Source organism: Ciconia boyciana, chromosome 1, assembly GCF_034638445.1.
Source record: "Ciconia boyciana chromosome 1, ASM3463844v1, whole genome shotgun sequence".
Taxonomy (NCBI): domain Eukaryota; kingdom Metazoa; phylum Chordata; class Aves; order Ciconiiformes; family Ciconiidae; genus Ciconia; species Ciconia boyciana.
Genome location: NC_132934.1, coordinates 3,425,166 through 3,440,166, shown reverse-complemented (window position 1 = coordinate 3,440,166; position 15,001 = coordinate 3,425,166). Strand labels below are relative to the sequence as shown.

Sequence of the window (15,001 nt, the reverse complement as noted above, 5' to 3'; positions counted from 1 at the left end):
AGTCTGGACCTCTGTCCTCCTCCCATGCCGTTGAGTCACACAGAGATAACCTGATGAGAGGTTGTGCATCAGAGAGCCCAAGGCAGCTGTGATTTGAAATGCGCCCGATGTCCAATACCAAGAACTCAACATTCAAAGCAGTGGGACGAAAATTCAGACACATCTCAGGCACAAGCCTAGCCCTGTTTTCTGCTCTCTTGTCCTGAAAGAGTTCATGCGATGCTTGTAAGATAACAGAAGGACACTGCAATCTAGCCATTCCCAGGGAGGGGAGCTACCAATGGCTCCTCTACATGAAGGGTAGGATCATGGGGTCGTAGAGGAACACGTACAGTCTTGGATGGTCCTGAATCCCATAGAGACATCCCATGGACTACCTCACTCCCAGCCCATGGACTCCCTTACTCATCCTCCATTGCTTCAGCTATGAGGACATCGATTGTTGAAAAGAAATACTCTAATACCAGGATAGAGGTCTGCAAGAGACATACAGCTTCATATTTCAAGGCATAAGCCAACCCTATATAGATGTGTCCAACCCAATATAGACAGGTCAAGGGGAAATATTCCCATAGGTTGGAATATCTCATAACTCCTTTCTGACAGCTTTCATGCACCTTCTTCTGAAACTAAGGCCAGAAAAACGCCAGATGAGCTGGACTTCAGATCCACTCTGATTCTCTGTTTGGTCAGCAATGATTTTCGCCCTGTGAAGCACTCAGGTGTCATCTTTATAATGGGAATTTTGGTCAGGGAGGTGGGGAGCGGACAGAAAGCAAGAAGCTGACACTTCTACATGCACCACATTCTAATTGGGGTCAAGGGATGCAACAGTTGGAGAGCAGCAAGTTATTTTCTGCATCACTGGCCTGTCAAAATATGTTTCTACTCAGATATAAGGAAGGAAAAGGACAGAGTCCGGGAACAACTCCCTGTCAAGTCAGTTCTAGGAAGTGTGGAATGCCAGCAGCTGCCACCCTGAGCTGGGCTCAGCAAGGTGCTTCATACTCTTTATCCTGGAGGTGGCATGGAGCTATGAAGGTTAACAGAGAACCTCAACCAGCCACAAAAGAAGGAGGAAGGGCATTTGTGGCAAAATCATCCAGAAATCATTTTCATAGGTAGCTTTGCCCATGAGGTAATACGATCCGCCTGTTGACATTTGATGGACTTTGACTTACCAAGTACATTTATCCGACTCCAGAGGGCATCAGGAGTGAAGGCTCACCCTTGCACAATCAGACAAGTTTCCCAAGGCCCGGAAAATTCAACCTCACACAAATACAAAAAAAGAGCAGTTCCCTCCCTACGCAGTTCACCCAAAGAGAAAGACTGTGAGCCAGAATCCTCACTATATGTCTGGAAAGCTAAAGACCCATCTTCCAGCTGGTCCAATGGTATGAGCCCAAATCCTCACGTGGAAAAGGCTCTTCCTGATGATGGGAACAGATAGGACTGCTACAGACTCAGTGTGGATGTGGAAGAAGAGGAGAGAGAAGAGCCCTTGTGGTGATCATCTCCAGCTTTGGCTGGAGAGTATGGCCAGATCCCATCCTTCACCTGATGTGTCCCCCAAGCATATCCATTCCAGCTAAACAAACTAAGCAATTAGGGGTATCTTCACCTAGCAAGAGTGAGACCCCTGCCCAAAGCTGCAGCCAGCACAGCAGTGCTGGCCAACTCAAGGCAAATTACCCCACCAAGGGTCTTCCCTATAAGGACTGAGGGTCTGAAAGGCAGGAAGCAAGCAGGGACAGGGACAGAAAGCTAAAATCCATGAGAGGCAGAATATAGACCTGTAAGACAGCCAAGAAAAATCATTTATTTTGTCACATAGCTAGCTGGAAAGACAGAGAAAATTTGGGGCTATTATTCAAGTGCATATGAAAGTGAGGAGAGGGGCTGAACTGGTGATTCCAGAGACAGATACACCTGCACCCCCCCACGAAGGACCCCTGCACTGCACTGCCCTAAAAATGTGGTTTAGATTTGATCCAGAAACATCACATCTCGTGCTAAAAGCACAGCTCAGTGTTTGGTCAGGCTCCTCTGCTGACACCGCCACTAAACAAGCACCCCAGTCTGATGCCCTCCCCATTCCAGGGGATGCCCACATCCCCACCATGGGCCAGGAGGCACCACAAGCACAGTACCCAGCTAGAAACGAACTCCATCCTTAGCACAGCGCACACAGAGATGTTCCCTGTGTACAGCTCTTTATAAGCTGCCCTTCCTCATAAATGAATGATGAGGCCCCTTTAATTGAATTAATTCTAAATGCTGATCTTGGGATGAATTATCAATGTAAAACAGCAGCGCAAGCACAGGGCGTTTGCACAGCACTGCCAGCCACAGCAGTCACTCGCTGCTCACAAATGTTTTCAAAAGATGGCATGTGAAGGGAAGGAGGGAAGGGCCAGGACCCATGGGTTTTGCCTATGGGATCCTCAGGAGCTCCTGCTACACTGCCTCTCACCTGCTTATGGGCCCCAGCACCATCGAGGACAGGTCCGGGAGGTTCTTTGGATGCAAAAAGTCCCTTAAGACTGTGTGTTAAGGTATTGCTTGTGTAAGTTTGAAAGAAGACAAGCTGTATGCAAGTCAGAAAGATACTGCTGTTGTCCAAAGAGACATCTAACCACCCCAACCCATCCCATCACCCCAACCAGGTGATGAGATAATGAAGGACCAAGCATGGCCCAGAGTTTGGTCACAGAGGTGTGGGGCAGGACAAGCTCAGGGCTTCCCTGGCTTGGTCCTATATCTGACCTGGAGAAGCACTTACCCTCAATGGACCAGCAGCTGAAAAAGGTGTTCAAGCAGCCAGTTCAACCACCAGACCCTGAAACACTAAGTCAAGGCTCCTCCTGTCCCATCACTCTGTCTCGAGGCAAAGGATCTTCCCTGTCTCGCATTAACATGCCACCTCGGAGGGCTCGGAGTGGGATTGTGTTGCAGGAGTACAGAAAGCCAAGCAGCAAGCAAAGCTGTTCCCACGTCTACTGTTCTCAGCCGGTAGGTGCGAGAAGCCCAGCCATGCAGGAGGAGAGCTGCAGACAGAAATGTGTCAGGCCATGCTTTATTTCCTCAGGAGCCGGCACAGTTGGTGGGGAGGAGTTCGAAGGGAAAAAAAACGCCGTAGTGGAGATAACTGAGATGTGAGCAGTGGTGCAGAATGCACGATGGAAGCAGGTGAGAAAGAAAGATCCATACCGCTCCTCCCACAAACACTCTCCCAAAAAAAGATGCTTTACTCCTCCACCACAACCTGCAAACCACCTCTCTCCCAGCATGGACAGACATCCCCAGTGCTGTTCACTCTGACACCATTTTCAATGGGACCAGGACTTTACCCATCCAGTTAAAACAAACATGACTGCTACATGCAGCCGAGACACGCATCCAAAATAAACAGCACCGTTCTGAAGGCATTGGCACCTCCGCAGCTAAATCCCTCACTTTGAGACGGGCTCTCTATCCAGCAAATTCAGGCTATCCCACCTGTTGTCTTGGGATTACCTTCCCTCTCAGTTAATCCTTGGCACAGCCATCAGCTCCGCCACAGGCTCATCCCCCTCCCCACGCACACGCTCCATCCCTGGTAGTATTTGTCAAAGACTTTTCCTGAATTTCCCTACACCAAGCAGTTGCTGAGCTCCAGCCCTCTGTGGCCTATCAAATCTTCTTCAAACAAGAGTCTAAATAAATAAAACTGAAGCAATTGTCTCAGCTAAAGTTTTAGGGTAAGATTTTGGTCCAAGGCTTGCTCCTGTCTCCAAAAGCAATCAGAGCTGGGTTTTTATGGCACAAGAAGCAGCGTAAGCGCAGATTGATTTTTCCTCCAGTGCATTCCAGGTCCAGGCAATAAGCCTGGGAAAATCTCGGCAGACACATAACACCCTAACACAACAGTAACGAGGATGGGAATAGATGATACAGCCTTACAAATCAAAGCTAAAGGCACCGGCAGAGCTGGTCAAGGTGGTATCAGTGAATAACGGGTGGGTCATGTCTTATAAAAAGAGTCCTGTAGTTATATTGCACTTACTAGGAATTTAATGCCACATCAAAGACACTTCGATACAACTACTGAGGTCTGATTTTTTTTACACAACTGCCATTAATATAATCAGAACATTAGAGACAAGATTATTTTCCCAGTCCTTGCACCCTTACTGTGCTTAATACCACTGCTACTGGATAGTGGGTTTATTTACTACATCCAGTTTACGAAGTGTTTATTCACATCTGTGCCATGACCTTTCTGGTTGGAAAATTAGCAGTTGTTAGAGGTAGCTAAAGTAAAATAAGATACAATAAAATTGCCACAGCATAATTAAACTGTAATTATTATTGAAATGTGACCTAAAAGAGACTCAATCTGTGTAATATCCTTCCTTTAAATACACGGATATGTATAATATTTAAAAATAAATACAGACAGATCTCTTCCTCTGTAGGTGTAATTATACAGCTACATCATTTATACACAGCCGCACTGTATGTATATTCCACAACGCAGATACAGTAGGCGGTATATGCATGAGAAGAAAGTTACAAACTATATTTCAAACATGATCATTACTCAGAGTACTTGACACCTCAAGTATCAAGAGATACATTTGCAGTGAAATCATATTCTGTTTGCTAATCACTCAAATGCAAGTTTCCTATGAGCTTCCCCTCCTTGACAGCAGGGTCCCAGCAACAGACTCAGCTATCTAAAAAGTCCAAGAAACATTTCCTGCTTGTCAATTAATAGCAAAGCAGAACTGGCTGTGCTTAAAATAATAAACAAAACCAGTGCAAATTCCTCTGAGCAGCGGCTGGGTGCTAAACTGCTGAATCAGCTCCTCCGTAGCACAAAGCAAAATGTAAAGCAGCCATCAGAAAAGCACTTAAAAAAACCAAACCAAAACAAAACCAAACCAAAAAACTAACCCTTGCCTTCAGAATGAAATCAGAGGAGGCAGCAGCAGGAGCACATATCGTAGTGTCTCCACTAACAAATACCTTCATCAAATTTGTCTGGTTTGTGCATGTGTGTGAGGTGAGCATATGTCTCTATCAAATACTTCTGGCTGAGGCACTTATAGGCGAGACATGCGTAATGCCCAGTTTTCGCTGCTCTTTATGAAGCAGCCGGAGGAGAGGCAATTTTTAAGTGCTGTTAGCGGCGTGCTGCTTCGTGAGCGCTGGTCGTCACACGTCACTCCAAGGCTGGAGTCACTTGCCATTGCAGCAAACCTGTGGGCTTTGGGGCTGTTATTTGCAGCCCCCTCTGAGGTTGTATTACAGTTAAACAGGCAGCTGCATCACCCAGACACCTTGCAAAAAGCAGCCTTTGGTGATAGTGGTCTCACCAGCTTTGTGCAGACAGATGCAATGTGGTCTGCTCGCTTGCTTGGGATGACCTGCTCTCCCCACACAGAGTAGAAAAGTCCCTTTGGCCCATCTTCTAGGATGTTGCCTCCGTGCACCAGCAAGGGTGCAAGCTGCTGGAGGAGGCACGTTTCTGGGTCCACCTCAGGCCAGTCCTTAGCTCAGCTGGGGTGTTGCTGGGATAACCCTGTCCTCAGTTCAGCATCCAGCTCAGCCCCAGTCTCTCCCATGCACCAGCTATAGCCCTATGAGACCACCAGCCTGCCTGTCCCACCAGCAGTGACAAACCCTGGGCCTGGGCATGTAGAAGCAGCAAATGAAGGCGAGGATGGAGCTTGCAAAGTTTGCAAACAGAATCACACAATGTGATGCCAGCAATAGCAGGGGCTTGGATTTGACCCAAGACGTCCCTTCCAGCCCTACACCTCTTTACAGCGTGGCAGAGCTCTGCTCCCTGGCCCTTCAACAAGTCCTGATATAGCAGTGTGGGGTCAGAAAAGTCATTCTGATGTAGAGCAGGGCACATTTTAGAGAGGACACTGATGTACCTTCTTCCCTGACCTGCTTTGATTTGAAATGAAGCCAAGGAAGAAATCAGGAGCTAATCCAGCAGCTCTGGAAATGAGGCAGATAGAGAGTTTTGTTTTTCATTACAAAGCCCCAAACTGTGCAGAAATAACTGCAGAGAGGTGACTGGCAATGACCCTCCAGGGATAGCACAAATGAAATCATGGTGACACGGGACTCTGAAAGCCATACAGGAAGAATAGGATAGGGGGAGTCATGTGAAGTGATAAACTGGCAAAAAGGATGAAAAAGATCCCGCTGACACGCCAGAGGCTGAGAGCAAAGTGTGGCTGTCCATCAGCACAGAGACAGCCCTGAGACTGAGAAATCTTGGTCATCAGAAATCAAAAAGCACAAGCACGTGAGTAGGAGGAGAGCAGAGATGTTCCCACAAAGAGAAAGATGGCTCCTCGTTTGAGCAATTCTTTTGCAAAGATGATTTTCGGAAGAGCAAAGAGGAAAATTTCATCTCAACCTTGCAGATTTTGCATCTCCTGGGAAAATCAGTGCTCTTAAGAAACAGAAATAGTCACAGGGCCATGCACGTTGGGTGGTTCGGGCAGTGAGATGAGATGACCACACTGTCTACTCTGGCCTTTAAAGATGTCTGTCTTGTAGTGCGAGAACCAGAGACTCCAGGAGGAGACTTGGACAATGGGATGCTGTGATGGTAGAAGTGTTGAGACACAAAACCGCATCACGAATTCTCTGGGTTGAGGGTGTTGTGTTTGAGGCAAGAGGTCTCTTAGATATTGGACTGTCAGGATGGTCCACCAAAATGATCATCGGTGATGCCAGAGAGATTTGCAGACCACTTGCCCGAAGCCAGCCATGACTACAGAAACACAGGACCAGTGAAGACTCATGAAGATGTGACAGGTCCAATTCTCAACCAATATGGCATGTAAAGAGGGTATAAAACGCCACTACACAGGCACTCGAACGACTGTTTGAGCACCAAGCCTGCTTTCTCTGCCTGTGTATTCTCTGAGCACTGAGTGCAGCTTTCCTCCTAACTTATTCATGATGTTCTGCCAGTCTTGCCAAGTTCACCCCAACTCAGCTCATGTAAAAAACAAAAGCCTGGAGCGTTACAAAGGGCATTTCACCAGTGTGGTGGAGGGAAGAGGGAGTTCACAGCGGTAACACAGCTCTTCCAGAGAGCAATACAGCTCCAGGATCTGCAAGGGGCAGGGAGGGAGGCTTATGAACTCAGGCCAGCTTGTTGCTGCCTCTTCTGGGAAGTCAGGGCCTCCCACCGGGATGCAGTGTCAGCTACGAGCAGAAGGGTTTGAAGCAGAGCCACTGCGGGGAGCTGTTTCCAATTGATACTCAATAAGCACAGAAAAGGATAGTGTAATCAAGCTGCAGCCCTTCTACCTCCGTTAGCCCTGCACATCCCTCCTCGCATGCACACTCAGGCTGAAAAGACAGAAATGTGCTCTCAGAAGCCTTCCTTGCAAAAAAAGTTCATCTATTTTTCCGTACTTATCTGGCTGCTGGCCTCTGGTTATTGCCAGCAGTGCTAATGCACATGATCGGAGTTTGCATCCTCCAGATGAGCAGATATTCATGTAACGGAGAGGAGTGTGGTCACCTTCACCACTCCTACTGCTCCAGGACACAGCGGAGCTGGTGTTCAGACTGGAAAGAGTCACAGAGACTCATGTATTGGGGCTTTGCTAATTTCCTACTTTTTATCCTGTCGACAACCCTGGGAGATATCCTCTCATGTCAGCTAGTAAGGAGGAGATATAACAAATGTGATAATGTCAGATGCTGCTGATAAGGGATGGAAAAGAAGCAGGTAGGACTCCTTGCTCCTCCCCAGGGAGAATAAGTGAGATAAAATTGCCAGCTCAGAGCAGCCCATTACCTGCACCATGAGGACCCTGTTTCCATTTAGCTGAGATGCTCTCCTCCTACCATGCAGGGATGCTTAGCATTTATTTGAAGCACTCCAAAAAGATCTGCTGGATCTTCAAGAGAGCAACACAGTGCCCACCCCAAAGAGGTCCTGCTCCTTCCCAGACATGATGCATACTTTTAATATTATTAACAATAAATGTTTTTGGCTTCAGGCAAACACAAAAGGAGTAGAAGTACAAAACTACCTTGGAGAGTATTGTCTTCAGTCCTTACAGAGAGCATCCTACAGGCTACGCTTCAGGGCCTTGCTGCATTTCATTCCCTGCAGGCTCTGCCCTGAGGGGAAGGCAAGGACGAGGACAGTGCCCCATGGCCAGGGGCAGCAATGGGTCAGGGTCACCACCCCACCCCAGTCTGAAATCCAGCCCTGCTGCACCCTCCAATGCAGAAAGGGGAACAGGGAAGGGAGCAGGTGATGGTAACCCAACACTGGCTCCAGCTGCCCGGCTGCAGGCAGGCAATCGGCAGGCTGTTATAAATAACATAATCAGTGGCTCTCATGTAAAACTGATAGAACAAATACATACATTGCTCTGGAAGCAGGGGGTGGATGCATGGACTGATACGTGGTTCAGGGCAGATCAAGTCCAAGACGAATCCAAATCTCGTGAAACTTACTCTAGCTCTTGGCCAGGCTACTGGGAATTATAATCTTTGAATCTTTTTTTTTTTGCAGGGAATGTGCCACGATCTTAACCTGGCTCTACAAATTATTTAACTCCTTTGCATCTCCATCCAGGAGAATGGACCTGTCGTTTCCTGGCTTTGGCAAAGAGCTGAGAGGTCCAACGAGGAAAGCACCCTCAAAATGCAGAGCATGTGTGTGCATACAAGTGCACACTCACAGCCACCTGCCCACAATAGTGGTTGGCAAACACTGACCAACTTAAAAATCAGGGAAGGAAGGATGTGAATTTTGCAGCTTCAAATTTCTCATCTGCCTTCTGCCTGTTAACCCAGCTCTGCCGGGACTACCCCTAACATGCTAGCAAGGTTCAGCACAGCTGTCATTTAAAATAACTCTCCTCACACAATTTAAAAATACCCCATACTCATGCCAACAATAACTTTCTACCACACCACAATAACTCTGTATTTATAGCTATGATTTCTTCATGCCACACACCCGCGTATTGCCCCCAGCAGCAGATCTAAGAATGCCCATTCCCATAAAAAGTGAATTTGTTATTTTAACAAGCTGCGGTGAAACCCATTTCTGCCCAGGAGTGGGTTTCAGCCACATGACCACAGATCCACGTCAGCACATGCAACGCAAGATTTCTCCCCCTGCTCCTCACTAGAGATGACAGGACGAAGTCTCCCGAGGGTTAACACAAAGCTACAACCACTTCCATTTGAGCCGTAATTGAAAATCAATAGGATCGGTAGTTTGAATGCTCATATGCTTAAAGCAGAGGTCTAGGAGTCAGAAGCAGGAGTGATTTCTTCTCCTGGCCCTGATCTGAAACAGATATTTTTTGAGTTCGCTGGGCTTGTAATCCAGCACCGATAAAATGGAGATAATTCACTCTTGGCTTGTAATTCACTAGAGCTTAAAAAGTGCTGAGGCACATGGGTGCATGGGACGCATACACAGAGAGCAAGTTATTATTAAATATATTGAAGTGAGAGGCAGCAAGGGATGCAGAGTCTTCCTTTTTTTTTTTTTTTTTTTTCTTTTAAGAAGCATCAAGGAAAACTCTGCATCAGCGATCCTTGCTCCACTTGACTAATACCAAGAAGGAGCAGTGCCAGGACACCCAAACTGAGATCAGCATTCAAGTGTGTAAGGTGCTGTGCAAGATACACGGTCCAAGCAGGCAACAAAGACTTTATCATTCCTGTGGGGATGAGGCCAGTTCTCAAGGAGATGCTGCTGACAACATGCTGGGTGGAAGGGGCTGTCCATGCTCCCCTCTCCAACGTGTATCCCAACCTCTCCAGCTCCACTGAGCAACATGGGTCTTCTCACCCAACAACAAGCAAATGGCAACCTCTAGCTCACTCCCTCCACCCTTTGCCTGCTCACTTCTTGTTGCTGCGTGACCTTGATGGTCCAAGGAGGGAGGAGCAGCATGGATGGCTGTCAGGGGCATATCCCACAGTACTCAGAGCATCAGGAACATCCATCAGGAGGGAGCCCACCTCTGCTGTCAAAATAATGGACCTTGCTACGTTACCTGACCTCTGCCCTGTGTGGCCTGGGCCCACAGGAACGGCACTTTCTCATTATGTAGATTGCGAGCAGGCTCTGGAATGGAGAGATTCATTTCACTTAAAGGGGTGAAAGACCGTAGTGAAGGTGAGGGGGGAGGAAGGTGGAATTACCGACTTATCCTAAATCAGGATTCATGACAAGAGGAAAGGATAAAGGTGCCACTAGTTGCATCTCCTGTCTCCCTTTTCAGCATGACACTTTGTCCCTCTGCCACGGGAACTGCTGTATTGGTAAAAGCACTTTAATAACACCAGCAAACAGCAGGGAGACATCTTATTTCTTTATTACAGCCCAAGCAGCCCAACTTCTATGGCAGTCAAGGTTCGTGCCATGGGGCCTGAGCTGGCTCACATCTGGCCTTCAGCTCTAGCTGCTGAGCAGCTCCAATGCAGCTGCCCAGTTCCTATCGGATCCAAACTTCCGCAAATCTGGAGCAGTAACACAAACCTTGTGTTCCCAGGCACAGGCAGCCTCACTAGAAAGCCTCATTTTGCCCAGCCCTGTTCACGGCACGTCTTGGAGGTGTCATTAAGAATCCAATCAATGTGACGTCATGGGTGTAATTGAATTATATGTATGCTCAGCAGACCCTTTCCACTTGGTATCCCCATTGGCTAATGTTGAATTATGATGGATCATACACAGGGATATATGAAACATGCATGAATAACCCGAGCATGCATTTTTAATGATGCAATCCTGATAACTTCCCCCTCCTAACGAAATCAAAATGAATTAAACACAAGTAGCTGTCAGTGGTATAAAAAAAAAAAAAGAAAAAACCTCATCATTTAAATGGCAACATGAAATGTTCACCCAAATTGCAGTGTGACTAGGACTGTTTGTTGTAATGATACCAATTAACACATCTATCCATTTAAAGTTTCCAGTGTAAAAAGAAAGAGCAGCGTGGGTAATATTAATGGTAGGAAAGAAAGGTGACAATAATGGATTGCAGGGAGTGAAGAGGACTGAACTGAATGGGGTAATTCAGATGAATTGTCTGACAGTGGCTGGACAATCCCCCAGAAGAACATGTCCCCAGATAGAGCTTGCGGGCTTGCGACATTCATTAGAATAAAATACGGGCAAAACCTGCAAACCCAACAGTCAGAAATGATCCAAGTCAGGCAGAGACCACTGAACTCCAGGGGTCTTCCTTGAGACACTACGATGGCCGACTTAACCTGAACATCCCAGATGAATGGTTTAGCTACAGTGGCTTTTCTTTGGGGTGGAGGGGATCAAAAGACTTTTTGAGGTCACTTCCGTACCTGTATTCTCTGATTTAACTGATCAGGAGCAAAGAAGAGGGAAATATTTGCAGGGGTGGCCTTGCATCTTGGATTTGCACTCTGCATCGCTACTGACCTCTTACAGATACAGTGCAAGAATTATCTTGGACAAGTAAGCAGCATGGGCCCAGATCTGTGTGTCTCCATCTACCAGAGCCATCCAGATACTCTTCTTTTGCCTTCTACCCTGTCAATATATCAATATCAATTACCTAACACACCCTCGTAAGCACTCTGTCCAGGGTTATAGCTTCAACTACCTGGGCTAACATAGTTCTGATTTCTAAATCCCTAGAAAAATGGGCAGCAGGTCTTTAAAAAAAAGCAGGGGAAAAAGAAAAAGAAAAAAACCTCTAATTTAAAAACTAAGTCCTTGGGGACTTCTAAAGAATTCAAGTCATAAAGAAGAAAAATTTGTTCTTACTCTGTGGATCATGAGTTTCTGCTATGTTGAGTGAAAATCAGACATTTTTGTCTCGTTGCAGATTTAGTATAAAGCACAATGTCACAGACCTTGTTCCTAATTGCAGACAGGCTGGACACAGTGGCAAAGGATAGCGCCGCTAGAGATACCAGTATATATCTCATAACAAGCTCATTAGCTCTAACACCAGACCCCATGTTTCTCAAAAACTATCCCAGGGCCCCTCTCAGGATTTATGCCGAGCATGCTTAAGCAGCAAGTCTCTTGGAAGACCTGTAGAAAGGAAGTCAATAGGCTTCATAACAGATGAGTGAAGGGTCATCCTTTGCAGCTAACAGCAAGTGAGTTAAATAAATAAATGAGAGATTGTTTACCTTCTCTGAGTGGGTGGCTAGCATGCCTTACTTGCCTTTCTGCAAGAATTTGGCACGTCAAGCACTATCAGCAGATTTTGAAGACGGTGGGATCTGTGTACAACCGTACCAGGGGTAAAACACAATTCAGGGTGGAAACAGAGTCAGAGAAAAACCCTTCTTTCCCAAGTGCAGCAGGATAACTCATTAAGGGAATAATCTTGCTGTCATCCTAGAGACCCTGAGGTTCACCCCTGTCCTGTGCCACGACTCACGTAGTTTGTGCAAGTTCAGACTTTCTGCTGCAATGTCTCACATGGAGTCACATAACCCTGCAGCATGTCTGCACCGGCAGGGCATTTCATCACTCTCCCTTTAAGCATTTGAGTTATTTGTACAGAAAATAGATGGGTAGCTATATCCAGGGAGTGGTATAAGTGATGTTTTGAACTCCGCTGTCTATATACACAAGGACATCCTGGCTAGGAGGTGATCTGGACCACTTTCTTAAAATTAAATATCTACCTCTTTTCCAGGTAAATCCACTTTAGGCATCCAAGTACATAGCCTGAATAGTTTTGCTCTCTCTGCAACTCAGGGACAGTACCACTTCCATACCTGTCAGCAGAGCTGGGAGGATAAATACATTATTGATTTGATGTGCTGGGCAGCCAAATCCTACAGCTGGAGAATCTCTGAGTGGCACATTAAGTAGCATCCACAACACCCAGCAGAGATGACCGTAGTAGTCCTGTTTGGAGCACCAAGACTTTACTTCCCTTTAAAAAACAGCCAAGATTTTTTAAGGAACTGGTATTCATCAGGAGAGGAGGACTGGGAGAAGACACCTGAAAAGGGCTTAATTTCTAAGGATGCTCACTGCACACTTGCTAAAATGCCAGCACTTCTGATGCAGTAAAAGCTCAGTGTCCAAAGTCACATCTCAGTTTTCATGATCATGGCTTTTCACAACAGATACTAGCTTTGTGCGAGAGTGGAAGCACTCTCCCTTGAAGGGCTCATTGGTGACCAGAGCTGTGAACTGTTCTTTACAGACAAATCATCCCCACCGTGTGCATGCCTGCATCCCTTAGAAGAGGCTTACACTGGAAGATTTCAAGTTAAATGTTTTTTTTTTCCCCTTTCCCTTTTTGCTTTGCACCGACTTCTCTGTCGTACACAAATGTTAAATCACAGCATAATTCAGAGACGGGTTTGTTTATCTTAAAGAGAGTCAATTCATCTTTCTTGAAGAAAAAACAAAAAAAAGAAAAAAAAGATGCTTCAGCTTTCTTAAACTTCAAAAATAAAATCACTTCGTAAAAGCTGCTCAAAGATGGCACATCACTGGGAGATATTTAAAATGCAGGCAGTGGGTTTTTAACTGTTCCCAAGAAACACTCCTGTCGAACAGAATGAGGGCCATGAGGTTAAAACACAGCCATCATAACCTTTATTGCTTCATTTTTGTGAAGCCATTAACCGCAGGAGGACCACAGATGTGCCACAGCTCCAGCAGCTGGAGTGAAATTCAATACCCACATCAGAACCTAATTTATGATCAACCTGTTGGGAGGGGGCAGGGAGGCCAACGTACGGCATTCCTGCATACCACACAGCGGGGAAATCAGAGATGCACGAGGGCCTAAGAAAAGTCACATGTTGAAAGGGCTCAGCCAAAGCCCTTGCACAAACACACAAGCGCACGTCACGTGGAAGGAGCCAGCGCTCGCATCAGCGGTGACGTCTTGCAAGCGGAAATGTTGCATCTGAAAGCAGCTGAACCCCAACAACATCCAGCTTTGAACTAACAGTTCAGTTGCCTGTTAGCCTCAAGACGAAATCAAGGTGCCACTGGGCTTGGTGCAGGAGGTGCTCATTGCAAGTGACACTCCATTCCCTGAAGAACTTGCAGGCTATGTAGAGAAGAGCATAGGAGGCATGCAGAGAGAAAAGTGTTTTGCCTGAGGTCATGCTGCAATCAGAAACAGAGACAGGAATAGATCAAGGGTTCCTGCTCTGCCATTATGTCATACCGAGGTTTTTTTCTGACTACTCTTCGTGCCCTCGTGTTCTCTATATCACCCCCAATCTGATCTGGCCTTTCCCATCAACCACCTGCTCCACTTTATTCAGATCCTTCTAAGGAACTTGCTCCTTTCCACACTTTCCCCTTTCGGTGTCTGCCTGCTCCGGTTACTTGTGCCCTTCTGATTGCAAGTTCCTGGGTATAAGGACCTCCTGCCACTGGAATCATACACCTAAGTACTTCTGAAAGTGTTTTGATTGCATCTTTGCATGCCTAAATACTTCCTCTCTTCTTTATCCATCCCATCCTACTAACTGAGTCTCTGAATCACATGGAACTATGTTGGGCATTCCAAAATATGTTGTTGAAGTGTGCCCTATCACCCAGAGCATCAGGCGGTGCTGGTGCATGGCAATGTGATGCCCTGCCCATGTGCAGCAGCCGAATTCACCGGGATAACATCAGAGCCAGCCCCGGGATCACTGTGACTGTCAGATGTGTGATTCCACCAAGAGACCAGCCTGCTCATCCATTCGTAACTCTCTGAATTTGCTGGCAGTGCCCCCGGGTCACTGCAGATGCCATAAATTCTGCAGGTTCCCTTTCCCTTTTAAATGAGCCTAAAGCTTTTTCCCTAAGCTTTTAGCAGTTTAGGGAACATTTGTAACAACATCAAAAAGAATCAATCGCTTACGGGTGCACACATGCTGGGGCTTGGCAGCCCCTCTTGTCTCCTAAACCATACGAGTTGATGTTGCAGCCCAGTGTCCCCCCTCTCAAGCCATCTTCTGTATATTCTTTGCC

At 46.6% G+C, this 15,001-nt stretch overlaps 1 protein-coding gene across 6 annotated transcripts in view; it reads right to left on the bottom strand.

Moving 5' to 3' along the window:
* Window positions 1–15,001, bottom strand: part of PLXNA4 (plexin A4) — a 431,262-nt gene that overhangs the window by 379,730 nt on the left and 36,531 nt on the right. The window lies entirely within an intron of this gene.